Source organism: Rhinolophus sinicus, linkage group LG10 (assembly GCF_036562045.2).
Source record: "Rhinolophus sinicus isolate RSC01 linkage group LG10, ASM3656204v1, whole genome shotgun sequence".
Classification (NCBI taxonomy): Eukaryota; Metazoa; Chordata; class Mammalia; order Chiroptera; family Rhinolophidae; genus Rhinolophus; species Rhinolophus sinicus.
The window spans coordinates 47,802,210-47,819,646 of NC_133759.1; the positions used below are offsets into that span (position 1 = coordinate 47,802,210).

At 41.3% G+C, this 17,437-nt stretch overlaps 1 protein-coding gene across 9 annotated transcripts in view; it reads right to left on the bottom strand.

Annotated features, from left to right (window-relative positions):
- SFMBT1 (Scm like with four mbt domains 1) overlaps positions 1-15,323 on the bottom strand; it is a 112,687-nt gene extending 97,364 nt beyond the window's left edge. The window contains exons 1-2 of one of the 9 annotated variants that reach the window (XM_019724278.2): positions 14,950-15,323; positions 2,062-2,134 (exon numbers count right to left, since the gene is read on the bottom strand). The gene's annotated coding sequence lies outside the window, so the exon portion shown is untranslated. Of the gene's footprint in view, positions 1-2,005; positions 2,135-13,433; positions 14,015-14,285; positions 14,543-14,944 lie in introns of those variants that run through there. The other 8 variants (XM_019724279.2, XM_019724276.2, XM_074313092.1 and 5 more) reach the window with 8 other exon arrangements.
- Positions 15,324-17,437: the final 2,114 nt, after the last annotated feature.

The following is a 17,437-nucleotide window of genomic DNA, read 5'->3' on the forward strand; positions in this document are numbered from 1 at the left end:
GGTAACAGCACTGATTCAGTAACAGTGGATCCACTGGATTCGATTCTAAAGCTCAACCTGTGGCTCATGCACCTGTGAACAACAGGCTCTCATCAGTCACACCAGAGCAAGAGAGAACCAGACTGCTGATTGCCTCTTTGTAATTACTACCACGAAAAGTAAAGCAAATGACGATGCCCTTCAATTTGATTTTTACTAATGAAAATGTATTTGTCAAAGATCTAAAGATATGCAGTTATCTTGGAAAAGTGATGTTATAAATTAATATAAAGAAAATGAAGTTGAGGAAAGGAATTTTGCTAACCTAAAACATTAATCAAAATAGACACTCCAAGTAGCAAAATATGACAAAAGACTGATTTCTCATTTTAAAAAATTTCTAAACGTTCAGAACTAAACTATAACACTGTACAAACATCTCTGGAGTTAGAAAAACATATTTCCTAGCTCAATCACAGGCTGGTTGTTTATTCAGACCTCCATTTGACATACATGTATTTGCCATACATGTATTTGCCACGCACTATCCTCAGTACCAGGGACGCCATGCTGGTTACGAGAGACCCAATTCCTGTCTTCATGGAGTTACAGCGGTAAATAGAAGGAACAACGCATTAGTGTACTGTCTGGTTCTCCCACAAGGAACAATAACGAAAAACATCCCTCGAGGAGGTTTTAATATTCTCTACAGTATGGCTTCAAAGCATTTTATAATAAATTAAAATTTGAAAATTAATATATTAAGATGAATTAAAAGATAATTTTATATAGAGATAAGCACATGAAGAAAACCAAACAGTAATGAGTGCCTGGGGAGTAGAGGTAAAGATGTGTAGGGAAGGCTTCATCACTGGCCTGAACCCTCTATGATGAAAGGAACTGGGTAGAACAAAACTTGGCGCACTTCGAGGGACAGAAAAAACATACTGATGGGTTTCAGGACAGACAGAAAAGTGAGGTGGGCAGGAAGAAATCACAAAGGGCATTTCATTACAGGTCACAAAAGGAGTTTTTGGATTTTATTCTAATTACTATGGAAAGCCACTGGCAGGCTCTAAGCCTGGGAGTGACAAGATGGGATCTGATTAAACATAACAGTTTCTCATTTAGAACACAATACATTTTCAAGTAGAAATAAAGTTATAAGTGGTGGTGCTGTAGTATTGCTTCTGTGCCTTCATTCAGCTACAATTTATCTACTGTCTACTTACTGTCTGCAAGGTTGTCTGTAAAGTACTGATGAGGAATAAAACAGGGTCTCTGACCTTGAGCTCACAGTCTGGTAGAGATGAGAAACATTAAACAAATAATTACAATTGTAATATTTATAAGAGTGGAATATGTAGAGTGCCCAGGACAAAAGGTAGTTAATCCTGCCTGTGGTGTCCAGGAAGGAAGACTTCACAGAAGACATGAGTTGTATAGAACAGGCAGGGATCTTAGTGCATTCCTCTAAATACAACATCCAAACCTCCTGAGGAACACAAGAAAATTTATGGACTACCAAAGACACTTTTAAAGTATTTATGTACGATTATTAAGGTGGAATGGGGGGTGTGGGGGGGCAGGGGGAACGAGTTAACATAAAACTTGCAACTGCAATTTCACAGGTATTGGTGAAATAATGTTTTTTAATTAAATTTTATTGGGGTGACAATTGTTAGTAAAGTTATATAGGTTTCAGGTGTACAATTCTGTAATACATCATCTATATATCACATTGTATGTTCACCTCCCAGAGTCAGTTCTCCTTCCATCAGAAATAAGGCTTATTAAGAACTTCAATTATTAGGTTTTCCTACAACAATGAAATGCAATAGTCTAAATGTCACTTTAACAAGTGGGTCTGTGACTCTGTTCATGTGTGTCTGTTTGTGTGTTATCCATTATGAATTGGGGTTAAAACTTCAAATATATCAAAACTTCAAACATAGAGATTTTGAAAAAATTCCAAATACTCTTCACTAGATTCAAAAATTGTTAAAAATTTCCTTATTTGCTTTACCTTTCTATGAATGCGCATGTCATTTGAAAAGTGTTGAAGACATCACAATACCTCACCTCACAACTCTTCAACTTGCATCTCCCAAGAATAAGAGCATTCTCCTACATAATCACAATGCCATTATCACACCTAAAAGAAAAAAAAATCAACAATTCTTTAATATCACCTATTATCAGGTACATTTTTAAAAATTTTTAGTACAAAGGGCTTTGCTGAGAACCTTACAGAAGGAATGTATTTTAATAAACTGATTAGATTTATTACTTGTATTTCATTATTTTTACCATTTTTTAATTCAATTTATTTAAACTAAAAACAAAAACAAATCACCCATTTCTTCCCACCTACATCCCCCACTTCTGGCAACCACCAACCTGTTCTCTGTATCTATGAGCTTGGCTGTTTTTCGGGTTTTTTTTTTTTTTTTTTTTTTAAGATTCTACATATAAGTGAGATCATACAGTGTATGTCTTTCTCTAGCTGACTTATTTCACTTGGCAGAATGCCCTCGAGATCCATCCGTGTTGTCACAAACAGCAAGATTTCGTTCTTATCTATGGCTGAATAATATTCCACTGGAGACATATACTACGAGCTCTTTCTTGATTCATCCACTGATGAACACTTAAGTTGTTTCCATATTTTGGCTACTGAAAATAATGCTGCAATGAACATGGGGGTGCAGGTATCTTTTCAAGTTAGTGTTTTCGTTTCCTTCAGATAAATACCCAGAAGTGCAACTGCTGGAGCATATGATAGCTGTTTTTAATTCTTTGAGAAACTTCCACACTGACTTCCATAGTGGCTGCACCAATTTACATCCCCACCAACAGTGCACAAGGGTTCCCTTTTTTTCACATCCTAACCAACACTTGTTAGTTCTTGTCTTTTTGATGACAGTTATTCTGACAGGTGTGAGGTGATAGCTCATTGTGTTTTTTATTCGCATTTCCCTGATGGTTAGCGATCTTGATCATCTTTTCACATACCTGTAGGCCATCCTTATGGCTTCCTTGGAAAAATGTCTATGAAGATCATCTGCCCATTTTTAAATCAGATTATTTGGGGTCATTTGTGTGTGTGTGATTGAGTTCTATGAGTTCTTTATACAGTTTGGATATTAGTCCCTTATCAGATATACGATTTGCAGATATTTTCTCCCATTCAGTAGGTTGCCTTTTCATTCTTTTGGTAGTTTCCTTTGCTATGCAGGAGCTTTTTAATTTGATATAGTCCTACTTGTTTATTTTGGCTTTTGTTGCTTTTGCTTTTGATATCAGAATAAAAAAAAAATCATTGCCTAAACTGATTAATTTATTATTAATTGCATTTCATTATTTTTATTTTTAAAATGTAATAATACTTTATAAAATTTAAGTTAAAAGTCAGATTTTTCAAAGTTAATTTTTAAAATATTAAAATAATTGTAATCAAACATGGCAAAAAGTATGCAAGTAGTACATGCCCAAGTGATATTTTGGGAACACTGCATTAGTGGAAGGACACTCTAGGAAGAGGGACAGCCACAGGAAAGGATTTACAGAGGCGTGTGGTCTCGGCGCTGGAGTGAGGGCACATGTTGGGGGAGATGAGCTGGGTATGTGACTGGAGAGGAGCTCTTCGAGGATTCTGTGCGCCTTCCTCAGGAGTTTGGATTTTACCCTGCTAGTAGTGGGATTCTTTATGTGATAAAATCAAGTTTGTTTTTTAAAAATCTATCTGGTCACAGTATGTTGGAAGGACTGAAGAGGAGAAGAGATGGGGGACAATTGGAGGCAACAGAACAAGGTTTATATTTTTCATTGCAAATATATAACATTTTAGTTATATCATGGGTTGAATAAACCTGCTATACTGGTAAATGAACAAAACAAAAACAGTAAATCCTAACTAAGTTTATCTAGAATATTCATGTTGTGGAAATGCAGCATTAAAGAGAGAAAGATAAAGTCAGTAGAGACATAAATTTTGAAAGGAATCCTTGAGCACTTTAAAGCATTTAATAGAGCTGGCTCTTTTTAATGCCCAGTTTCACTTTCTATAGTGGCTTTCCTTTTCCTTGGCAGGATTTATCACTGGTACTAACATTATGTTTATCAGTCACAATAAAAATAAATATTTCCAAAGAAAACCAATGGGGAAGGGGTGGGGCACGACCATGCAAAGTGCCCGCAGGGCACTGACAGCAACTCCAGGGAGCTCCATTTGGAGTCCAAGGGGAAGGTTGTAAGGAGCCTTGGGTGGTCTACCTGGCAGGACAGGATGCTGGCCCTTCACTCCTCTTCCACCAGGAGAACTCTAGTTTTATTTATTTTACATATTGGGCTTCTTAGAAAGATTCCATTTGAAGAAAGAGTTCCACAGTTTCAAAATATTTGAAAGCCAAGGAGTCAGAACTGCACGTTCTTAAGTTAAGAAGTTGGTAATTCAAGAATATGATTGCGAGTTCCAGGGGAAAGCTGCCAGGGGACAAAACAAACACCATCACTGAGGAGGAATGTAAAGAAAGAGATCCAGGCAGATAGGCCTACTAGAGGAATAGCAGCTTTAGGGTAAAGGGTTGTTAGGGACCTGCAGATTTTGAGGGGCCAGTGAGGCATCCAAAGTGGACAGGTTCAAACAGCAGAGAACATAAGCATCTGAAGTTCAGCAGAAAGGTGTAGGAGGGCAGCAGGGCTAGGTGAAGTCTAAATATGGATGAGCCCACGGAGAGAGATGTAAAGAGAAATAAGAGAGGGTTTGAAAGGTCACAGAAAGCAAAAAGAAGGACCGTGTGGAGCTATCGAGGGCCACTTCAAGAGGAGACCCTGAATTTGGGGTAGTCTGTGTCCAGGAGCAGAGAGAGCACAGGCTGGACTGGTTGGGGGTGGTGTTCTACAGAGGAGAGGCCAAAGAAGGGCAAGAGGGCCAGAGTAAAGGGTATTGGCCAGGAAGCAAACGAAAGATTAGACAATGGTTCCGGCTTGAGGGGCTGGAACTCTGAGAGGAAAAGGAGGTCACAAGGAGGTCAAGGATGAGACAGGGAAAATCCAGCACCAGAACCTAAGATTTCACTAGTAGAGATGTTCTGGAAAGAGCTTCTTTCAGATAAAGTTAATAGGAAGCCAAAATCAGGGTAAAGGTCAATGGCTGAGGAAGGAGGACAGGGACCAGTGTCTTCAGATCCCTGTTGTGTCTCAGGCCCTGGGTGCAGCTATAGGAGCCCAGGAGCTCTCCTCAAGCACTCACTGCACAGACGGGAGACCCACTCAAAAAGGGGAGGCCAGGAGCGCCCTCTGTTTCCCTTGTCACAGCCACTATTCCCAACGGGGTCTGGCAACAGAGTCATTTAAAGCTTCTCTCGGTTTATACCCAGGAGCCCCCCTGTGCCCTAAAAGTAAACCAGGTATAGTTAATGCCTAGGGAAGATCTAAGTGTACTTCCCAGTATGTACAGTGTTGCTTGTATTAACAACAATAAAAACTATGTATACTTTAAATGCAAACATAACTCATGATTGAGGACTGGAAAACCAACTTTTAAAGCGAAACACAACAAAAATAATAAGTATTAATTACGTTAAGAGGTCAAGAGGCTCAGATGCCATAAATGACCATAACAACAAAACACCCAGTTTTTCACATTTCTAACTTTAGCTACTAGATAGACCAGCTACTGCTACCCATTTTGCTCAATAAAAATGAAAAAACCAAAAGGAAACCATATTCCTGGAAAGAACACCAACCTATCAGTTTGTTTTTTTTAAAAAAGGAAAGGATGTCTGTTACAACAATTTACTTAGAATTTCCGTATTTTACAAATTAACAAACTCAACTTTTCAAAATATTTGTCAATTCAGGAGTATAATGATAATAATAAGGATAGAATGATGTAAAACAAGGTCTCACTGGTACTCTGAGGACAGCATATTGCATAAGAAACATATTTTCAGAAAAGCCTTACTAACTCTAGAGAACAATTAACCACTCTGATTTTCTTAAGAACTAATCAGTAATTTAAGGCCCACACAAATCAGGCCTGCTTCATGACACTGTCACTTCTTCAAGGGTTTCAAGATAGTCAAAAGCACCGTAATCAAGATGGAAGCAGGGAGGTGCGCAAGAGGTACTCTAAGGTGTCTACACTAATACAGGTAATTAGAAATAACAGTAAGAGAAAATAATGAAAGAACTTAACCTCTTAAGCCATTCTCAAAGTGATTAACTGCTCAATTCATAATCCTTAATTTTGTCAAACGTGCCTTCTCTCCATCTATGACTGGACATCCATATTTCACAAATAGAGTTAAAGTAATATAATAAATCTAAAATATAAAGCATTAGTTGTATGGTATCATTATTATATTATTATGTAGGCTACTCAGCCTCTTTAAATACTCACTAGTTTTCCATTAACACAGAAAAGAGAGTGAAATACAGCAAAACCTCTACTAACCGGAACAGCTGGGGAATGAGTCATTGAATAATCATGCCTCTCAGATAGCTGAAGGCTTATTTACAATTCTGAACACACACACTTTTTTGGTTAACTGTCCTGGATAGAGTGACCATCAGTGATTATACAGTAAGATGGTATCCCAAGACCCACAAGACTCTCTGTCCCTATCCAAAAGAGATCAGACTGTAAAGACCTTTGCTTTTACACTTTCCCTGTCTTCCACCCTGTGGTCATATTCTGCTTCCATCTCTCTCGTTCCAATAACCAAGTGTGTCGAAACCGCATCTAAGGAAAGGTAGCTGGTCCTCACAGCTCTGCCGGCTGCCTACAGAGCTCTTCCAAGGGAGATGAATGAGTCCCAGTGTACAGGGTGCTGTGACCTCATTTTACCAGCTGTGGAAATCTTTTTAAAAATGTATTTCCTCAAAAGGAAATTCTGACACACATGCTATAACATGGATGAACCGTGAGGACATTATGCTAAGTGAAATAAGCCACTCACAAGAAGACAAATACTGTATGATTCTTATACGAGGTAGACAGAGCAGTCAAATTCATAAGAGTCATAAAGTAGAACGGTGCTTGCCAGGGGCTGGGGAGAGAGGTGAATGGGGAGTTACCGTCAATAGATACGGAATTTCAGTTCGGGAAGATGAAAGAAAAAGTTCTGAAAATGGATAGTGGTGACAACTGCACAATATTGTGAACATACTTAATGCCACTGAATTGTACACTTTATAATGGTAAATTTTATGTTATGTATATTTTGCCACACCTAAAAAAATTTTTAATTTTAAAAATAATGAAAAGTTACTTCCTCATTATTCACTATGTTCTAGACAGGCAGTATGTTAAGTGTGTCTGTGCTATCATCATCTAATCACTCCAAGGTTATTTTATAATGACACAAGTAAAAATGAGCCAAAATGGTTTCTTGTAATTATGATTCCAAATTACCATATACTATTTTTAACATGGAAAATGCATGTTTTATAGGAACTGATCCACAAGAAAGAACACTAGCAAAAACTCGGGAGACAAGCAAGGACCCTAGTCTGGGTAGCAAATTAAAGAGAAAAAAAATGAAAAACTGTGGTAATTCACTAGTAGTCTTACCACTCAGCATATATTACATAGCAGCCATCTCAAACACTTTTCTTAAAACTATTCAGGATTGTGAAAAACTGAAGCCCTTCGCTCTACGTTCAGGAACACGACAGGGCTGTCCCCTATCACCTCTGCTTTTCAACATAGTGTTGGAAGTCCTTGCCAGAGCAATCAGGCAAGAGAAACAAATAAAAGGCATCCAAATTGGGAAGGAAGAAGTTAAATTATCACTCTTTGCAGATGACATGATGCTATATATAGAAAACCCTAAAGACTCCACCAAAAAGCTATTAGAAACAATCAACGAATGCAGTAAAGTTGCTGGCTACAAAATCAACGTACAAAAGTCCATTGCTTTCCTATATACTAACAATGAAATCTCAGAAAAAGAAATACAAAAAACAACTCCTTTTCCAATTGCAGCAAAAAGAATAAAATACCTAGGAATAACCTTAACCAAGGATGGGAAGGACCTATATGCTGAAAACTATAAGACATTTTTGAAAGAAATTGAAGAAGACACAAAGAAATGGAAAGACATTCCGTGCTCATGGACTGGAAGAATCAACATAGTTAAAATGGCCATATTACCCAAAGCAATATATAGATTTAATGCAATCCCCATCAAAATCCCAGTGGCATTTTTTAAAGAAATACAACAAAAAATCATCAGATTTGTTTGGAACCACAAAAGACCCCGAATAGCCAAAGCAATCCTAAGAAAAAAGAACAATGCTGGAGGCATCACACTCCCTAACTTTAGCTTGTACTACAGGGCTACAATAATCAAAACGGCATGGTATTGGCAGAAAAACAGACACATAGACCAATGGAATAGAATTGAGAACCCAGAAATAAAACCACATAAATATGGACAGATAATTTTTGACAAAGAAGCTAAAAACATACAATGGAGGAAAGACAGCCTCTTCAATAAATGGTGCTGGGAGAATTGGATAGCCACATGCAAAAGAATGAAACTGGACTGCTATCTGTCACCATGTACCAAAATTAATTCAAAATGGATCAAAGACTTAAGCATAAGACCTGACACAATAAACTGCATAGAAGAAAGCATAGGTACTAAACTTACAGACTTGGGTTCAAAGAGCATTTTATGAATTTGACTCCAAAGGCAAGGGAAGTAAAAACTAAAATAAACGAATGGGACTATATGAAACTTAAAAGCTTCTGCACGGCAAAAGAAACCATCGACAAAATAAAGAGGAAACCAACTGAATGGGAGAAGATTTTGCAAACAGTTCCTCCGACAAGGGGCTAATATCCAAAATATACAAGGAACTCATGAAACTTAACAACAAAAAAACAAACAACCCAATTGAAAAATGGGCAGAGGACCTGAAGAGACATTTCTCCAAAGAGGACATACACATGGCAAATAGACATATGAAAAAATGCTCAACATCACTAATCATCAGAGAAATGCAAATCAAAACCACAATGAGGTATCACCTCACCCCAGTCAGAATGGCTATCATCAACAAGACAAATTGTAACACGTGTTGGAGAGGCTGTGGAGAAAAAGGAACCCTCATACACTGTTGGTGGGAATGCAGACTGGTGCAGCCGTTATGGAAGGCAGTGTGGAGGTTCCTCAGAAAATTACGAATATAATTACCATATGAACCAGCAATCCCTCTCCTGGGTATCCACCCAAATAATCTGAAAACATTTATACATAAAGACATATGTGCTCCAATGTTCATTGCATCTTTGTTTACAGTGGCCAAGACATGGAAACAACAAAATGTCCTTCGATAGATGAATGGATAAAGAAGTTGTGGTATATATACGCAATGGAATACTATTTGGCGGTAAGAAAAGATGATATAGGAACATTTGTGACAACATGGATGGATCTTGAGAGTATGATGCTAAGCGAAATAAGTCAGACAGAAAAAGCAGAGAACCATATGATTTTACTGATATGTGGTATATAAACCACAAAACAACAAAAGAACAAGACAAACAAACAAGAAACAAAAACTCATAGACACAGACAATAGTTTAATGGTTACCAGAGGGTAACGGGGGTGGGGGGTGGGAGATGAGGGTAAGGGGGATCAAATATATGGTGATGGAAGGAGAACTGACTCTGGGTGGTAAACACACAATGGGATTTATAGATGATGTAATACAGAATTGTACACCTGAAATCTATGTAATTTTACTAACAATTGTCACCCCAATAAATAAATAAAAAACTATTCAGGGTAAAAAAAAAATTAATAATAATTTGGAATTCTAATCAAAGTGCTTGTTGACAGACACTTTAAATTGAATTACAGCAGGAGAAACTCTTGAGGTATTTTAATAACTGCTAAATTTCTCAGTCCATCTCATGTTGTCATTCCAAATACGTGACTGTCTTGCACCTCCAAGTGACAACAAACCACCTTCCATCTTTCATCTAAGACTCTCCAAATGTCATCTCAAACCAGAACCAACTTTCCTAGACCAACCAGATACTCTCAACTACCCTATGCGCCCCGAATCAGTCCTGTAATTAACCTCTCTCTAGATTAAGCAAAAGCATCCAAAGGAACCTGCATGCAGCACAGACAGAAATGCCACCGTATCGCCTCTTCATGTACAGCCAAGTGCGTGGCTCTGAAGCTACACAGCTATCAGACCACAAAGTTCAGAAGGGATTTAACATAATCATTTAGCACAATATATAGATTAGATTGCTTGTTTTTCAATTATGTCCTTGAGTGATCATCTAAAGATAAAGAGAGCTGAATAAGGTTATAAACATCTTCTTGAATAAAAGAAACTAGAAAATAATTGTATAGTAATCTTCAGGTACCTCTGAGTTACATATAGCCAAAGGTTTACAATCAAATTTGCTAAAACTTCTGTAGTGAAGTCATAATTGTTCTATTAATAACTTATCTTTGTTCTTATCCTCTCTCCCACTTTTGTAAAGTTTAAAAATGAACTTGCAACAACCTGACCACATCCTTTCTATTTTAAATCATTTTCCAATGGGGCTAGTACCACTTGAAGCAGCATACAGTCATATCAAAATCCCACTCCCCAAAGTCTAATGGTTCAAAATCTCCCAGGTTACCAAAATCCCCAGAGACTTTCATCCAATTTAACGACTATGTATAAGGAAAAATATTTTTTTCAATTATAAAACGTCACAGTCAGATAACAAATGTAATTTACTGAAAGAAAAATTTCCTGCCATAACAAAGAGGTACCATTTACTGATTACATGTTCCTTTATTTTCACTTAAATTATCCTGAAATATTGGCTACCCGCCAAATAATTACAGAAAGTAAAGTTTCAGGAAATTGTAAGACAGAAAATTTTTAATATAAAAACATTTAGCATTCAAATTACCTACCTACAGAATTGTCTTCTGCTTTTTGGATTGTATCCATTTATTTAATGTGAACATAACATGACATCATCAAAAAAACCAATGAAGTTTAGAAAGTTCACCTTTTCTACAGACTTCAGAGTCAAACAATATCTGCTTCTACACCATCATTCTATAGCTAAGTCCAGTCTAGTTACCACTGTTAAAACAAAAATACCCTACAGAAGCAGCAAGATTATGGATAGGCAAAGTATTTTGAAAGAGAAAAATCAGAGTTTACAAGGAAACAAATACCAAAAGAGGAAATTCTCTTTTATATGTATTTTGTTTCTCATTGTACATCTCTTTAGTTGCATTCATAAATTTTTAATCTGTTTTAAATTAAATACCTAATAACGCAAAAACTAAGAAATCTACAAAGAGCCACATACAAAACAAGGAGGATCAATAACTCAATAATCAATTACTCTCTTGAATCTTGGGGTAGAATGACCAAATTCAGTTTAGTTGTTAGCCAGTTGGCTAGCTAACTTAGTCACAGAAAAACAAAATTATGTCACAAAAAGAAAATCTTTGAACTTTGTGGACTATGCCCCGTACATTCCTACTACAGGCCTTACACTGTTCCCAATTTTCACAGATATCCTCACAGTGAAAAACACACAGCCTCTAACACCTCTCCTTCAGCAGCAGAACAAGAAAAGGTACAAGAATGTTTTTTAAAAAGGATAAGAAAATTGTTGAAGTACTTGCTTCAGTGGAGAATATAAAAAACCTAACTTCCTAGAGATCTAATACAAAAAGCTATCTTTATTATGTTGAATTTTTTTTTAAATTACACCTGACAATTTAGTTACCTTTTGTTTTTGCTTTCATTGCTAGAGTTTTAATTATGTCAAAAGCCAACTGAATATCCTGCATATATAAATCAAGTTAATTGCTGTCATTTAAAAGGTTGTTGAAAGCTTTATACCCACATTCTTTAATTCACTGAACTTTTAAAAAATCAATTTTCATTCAATTTTCTCAGCAAATTCCTGGCTTTAAGGAACTGATTCACCTACTGACACCTAAACTCTGACTTGTTGGGAAAGTTCATGTCAGCAAATATAATACCTGTATTCCAAAAATGGGAAGTAATAGATTAATACTGGGCCTGTGACCACAAGGCCTCCCCAGAAGGACAGGTTCAAACCTGCAAAATACTGCCTCAGCTAAAAAGTGACCTCTGATTAAGAAGTCTCCAGGGTCAGAATTTTGTTATTCTAGATAGTGAAAACTATAACAATTGTTATAAAAGTATTTAGGGTCACAGAGCAATGACTGTAACTCCAGGTTTATACACCTGTTGTCCTTCAGCTTAATTATTAATATTGGCCCCTTTCACCCTCAAAAGGGTCCTGTTTTGAAGCAATCCTGATCAGTAATGATAGGAGTCAAAACAGTGGTGCCTTGTGGAGGCAGGAAGCGTTTACTTAATGGGAGGAATATAAAGGGAGCCCCTTGGGAAGCTGAAAATGTTCTATACCTTGATCTGAGTGTGGTTATCAGGACACACACACACGTAAAAAGTCGTTGAACTGTATTCTTAAAGCTCTTATTGCAAAGTAGACCTCAATAAAAAAAACTTAAGATAATTTTAAAAACACTAAAAAATATTTTTAAATGTCTTACGCAGGTAATGACATAAAATATAAAATCATCCTAGCTATAGCTACCAAGATGTTTTTCCTAAATGTATTTTAATAAAGATGCATACTGTGAATCCTTTTAGGTAGGACCTTTCAAATGTGATTTTTTTAATGTTTCATTTTAAAAAGTCGCCAAGTTTTAGAACCAAAGCACACAGAAAGATGATCCATTCAATCCTCTAATTTTGCAAATAAGTAAAACCAAACCTATTAAGGGTAAGAGACTACCCATAATAATGTGGCTAGTAAATGACAACGGTAGTAACAGAACTGTTTCCTGATCTTGGGCCACTCCCGTTTCCACCAGGCCGTTACTTTTCTGACATTGTAAACAAATGTGAACTCTGAATCTACCTGTGGCCTAGAATGATTCAACATACCCCTCAAACCACGGGGCCAAAAGGCCCCAAAGAGCACACACGAAGACACACTCATCTTCCTCCTCTCAAGACAGCTGGCAAATGAAAATTACATTTTCATGCATTTTACTTCCGATGCAATAAAGTAAATATAACACCTTAAAAATACAGTTTAAAGAGAAGACAATGCAGGGATTGACAAAATCCATCTTGTTTCCTTTCACATTTCTTTGATGTTTACTTGGTTATCAAACTATGTCACTGCTAAGTAGGACTCACGAAACATGACGTGGGACGGGTCACCAGCACTGCTTTGAGTGGCCTGCAGAGAATAACCCCCACTAAACAAAAACCCGGTCTCTGGCAGGAGTGACCTACCCCCAACTCCCAGCAACTCACAAGCCCTGTAGGTGACCCGTGTTTTACAGCTTAGTTTTAGACCGCAGCGAACAGTTGACATCTTGTGAAAAACTTAACATACATCCTTTCCGCGGGAATTTGTTCTCAGAAGGCGTTTCTGCCCCCTTCAGAGCAGGCCTTGCTTCTCAGAACACTCTGTTCGCCTCTCCCCAGGCTCCTCTCGATGTCCAAAACCAGACTTCGAGAACAGAAATCGAAACGGTCACGGACTCCCAAGTGGCAGCTCGGGGCCCGGCGAGCCCCAGAACGCTCGCACGCAGCCCGGGAAGGCCCGGCGCACTCCACCACGCTGGCCCGAAGCAACCGGTTGCGGCAGCCGCTAGACGCTCCGCCACCGCGCAGCGGCCACCTCGGCCCTCCGAAGTTCGGACCAGCGCGCCCCCGGACGCTGCTGCGGGTTCGCGCCCCGGCCCCAGAGCGAGCCCGGGGGGCGGGTCCGCGGGGGCTCGGCGGGCGGGAGCTCGGGACGCGCCGGGAGGGGCGCGCAGCAGCGGGCCCAGCGCTCCGGGAACTTGGGAGCTTGCCGGTGCCGCCGTCCGGCCACTTTCCTTTCACGCCCGCGAGACTCGCGCGCCGCGCTGTCCGCCTGGGGCTGCTGGCCGCCGCAGCCGCTCGCCGCCGCGGCGAGGCGCCCAGGCGCGCTCCTGCAGCCCGGCCGGCCGGCGCGCGGGCCGCGCGAGGCCGCGCGCGGGCGCCGCGCTCCCCCCCCCCCGCCCCCGCCCCCAACGTGCCGCCGCCGCCCGTTGGCGCCTCAGCCTGCGCGCCCGCTGCCCTTCGGCTCCCGGCGGTTTTTCGTTGGCAAAGTTGCGCGGCCGCGTCGAGCGGGGCACCGCGCGGTCCCCCGCCCCAGCGCCGCCGCCGCCCCTTCAGGCCGCGGCGCGGGAAGGCCCAGCCGGCAGCCCCGCTTTTTTACCTGCCGGGAGTTTTCGCGCGCGCGCTCCTCAATCGCTCGCTTTTCCCTCTCTCGCGCTCGTTTTCTTTCTTTCTTTCCTTCTTTTCGCTCCCTTGCACGGGCGCTTTTTTCGCTCGCGCCGCCTGCGCTCGCCCGCTCGCGCCCTCCTTCCTGCTGGGCTCGGCGGAGCGGGGCGGCAGGCAGCTCTCCCCGCCCCCCTCCACCCGCGCTCCGGCGGAGGCGGCGGCGGCGGCGCTCCGCGCTCCGACTCATTCCAATATGGCACGGGCTCAGGGCGCATGCGCCCGCGCCCCCCCCCACCCCATCCGCGCTCCTCCCGGCAGCCCGCGCCCCTCGCGCCGCGCGCGTGGCGCCCCCCGGCCCGGCCTCCCCAACCCGCCCTCGAGCCGTCCCTCCCAGCTGGGGCCTCGCTGGTTGCGAGGCATCCGCTGACTGAGGTGCTGGGGGTCCAGCACCGCCAGCCACCCCCGCCCCTCGTGGCACGAGCCCACAACTTGCCGCGGACACCCCCAAGGCCGTAGCGCAGGGCACGCGGCGGCGCCTCGGGCCCAGACGGCGCTGCGGCCCCGCGCTGACGTGCCCCGACTGGCAGACGCGCCCCCAGGGACCCTGCGCCCACCCCGTCCCTACTCCGACCTACGAGGGAAGGGCCCGCGCACCTCACTTCGGGTTGTGGACGGAGCCCAGGGAACCCAGTGGCGTCTTCGTGTCGGTCCTGGCGTCTGGGCCCGGGCAAAGCTCGCCGCTGGTTTCCGCACGTGACCGCCTCTGGCAAGATGGCATTAGCAAAGGAACGGACGGAGCGGCGGCGGGATCCCAGATGGGCGCGTGTCTCTGTTAGAGAGAGCTGCGTCCACCCGCTTGGCCCACGTCGGGGAATCTGGCGCGTCCTTTGAGACCTAAATTGGCACCCAAGTGCCCCCTGTCTGCGAAGTCAGACTCCGGCCCCGCTGGCGCACCCGATGTCTCCAGGCTTCCGCAGGAGGCGTCCTGTAAATCCGAGTTTTCCTGTCGCTCGGGGCCCCAGTGAGGGGGCACAAGACGGCTGCCGAATTCCGGCAGGAGAGCCGGGGCCGGGGGTCGGGACAGAAGCTCGAAGGTGGCTGCAACAGGCCCCGAAACGGGCGGTTATGTTCCCTGAGCTCGCCCTCTACCCAGCGAGCGCAGGTGCCGGTGGGACACCCCCCTCCCCACCTGCTCTGGAAATTTCCCTCCAGTAGGGAGCCCCCGCGCCTCTGAGACCCAGGAGAGTGCTGATGGCTTCTGGCTTTCAGGAAGGAGGAGGCGCCCCCACCGCAAGGAGGTCTGTGGTTCCAGATGCGGGCTCAGGCCACTTCCCACTGACCTCACCACTGCCCTGGGAAATACTACCGCACTTTACAAACTTGCTCAAAATCACGCTGCTGGCTGGATTTGAATCCAGATTTTTTTAAAAAAATTTGCCACCACTGAAAAGACAATATGACAACCAGAGAGAAAGAAAAATGTAAAAAAATGTAGCCATAGCTACGGAGTGCAACTTTTCACGCAGTAAAACCTCCCTCCTTATATACATGTTTTTACATAGTTGCTACTACACATTCTCATTTGTTTGCTACTCACATTTTTCTTTTGTTCACGTGATTCATTTTTGAGGGGTGCGGGTATCCTCATCCTTTCAGTTTCCTAATAGGGCATATTTGGGTTCTTTACAATTATTTGCTAATATAGCCTTTAATTGCCCACTTGGGACAAATTCCTGGCAGCCACACATCTAGGTGGAAGGATAAGGAACGGCAGAGTGGTCTTGCTCCACAGTGCGGAAGGACTTTTCCCAAAGAGTTGGGCCACTCATTCTGCCACCTCCCAGGAACAAGTGTAAGAAGCTTAATATACATTTGTAAGCATTGGGTACCATCTCTTTTTTTCTTCTAATTTAGTAATGTCTATTGGTAGTTCAAGATTACTTTAGCATCTCTTAGACGTCTTTAAAAATGAATGTTTTTCCATGCATTTACCACCTGTATTCCTCTTTCTGTGAATAATGTGTACATATTCATCCATCTGTTGGGGACTTGAACCTCTTCTGACTTTGAGTAAGCATTATTTATATGATAAATACTATTCTTGTATCATCAATGATGCAAATATTTCCCAGCCCAGTGTTCTTTTTTGCTTTAATGTTTAATGTGTCATTATAGTCCTTTGTGATTATTTTTATTGCTTCAATGCTGACAAAGTGAGCTTTCTTCTACCCATCTGATAGTTTATTTTCTGCTAGCTTTCTACAATATCATTTTATAGTTTATATTTTGATGATTATCTTTCCCAAGTTTATTTTGCTGTGTGAAGTAAAATATGGGTTTAACTCACCACCACCATCACCAGTTTTTATTGCTTATGCAGTCATCATTTATTAAATAATTCTTCCCTTAGCCTTTGTTTAGTAAAATCTACTTTTATGCTAAGCTTTTGATGTTGGTTGATCTATCTGTGGTGTTTTTTTTTTGTTTTTTTTTTACATTCAATATTATTTTATATTAGTTTCAGGTTACAGCATAGTGGTTAGGCATTAATATAATTTATGAAGTGATCCCCCGATAAGTCTAGTACCCCCCTGGCACTATACATAGTTATTACAATATTATTGACTATATTCCCTATGCTGTACTTTACAGCTCTGTGACTATTTTATAACTACCAATTTGTACTTCTTAATCCCTTCACCTTTTTCACCCATCCACCCAAACCCCCTTCCATCTGGCAACCATCAGTTTGTTCTCTGTATCTATGAGTCTGTTTGTTTTGTTCATTTATTTTGCTCTGTAGATTCCACATGTAAGTGAAATCTTATGGCATTTGTTTGTCTCTGGCTTATTTCACTCAGCATAATACCCTCTAGGTCCATCCATGTTGTTGCAAAGGGCAAGATTTCATTCATTTTCATGGCCAAGTAATATTCCATTGTATATATGTAGCACATCTTTATCTGATCGTCTATTGAGGGGCACTTAGGTTGCTTCCATATCCCATATCTCAGGTTGATCTATTTCTGAAGTCTCCATTTCCTTTCATAAGCCTCAGTTTAAGCAGATCAAATATTCTATATTTCATTTTCCCAGCCAGGACATGTGCTATCTTTCAATTTATCCAAATATTTTAGAATTGAGACA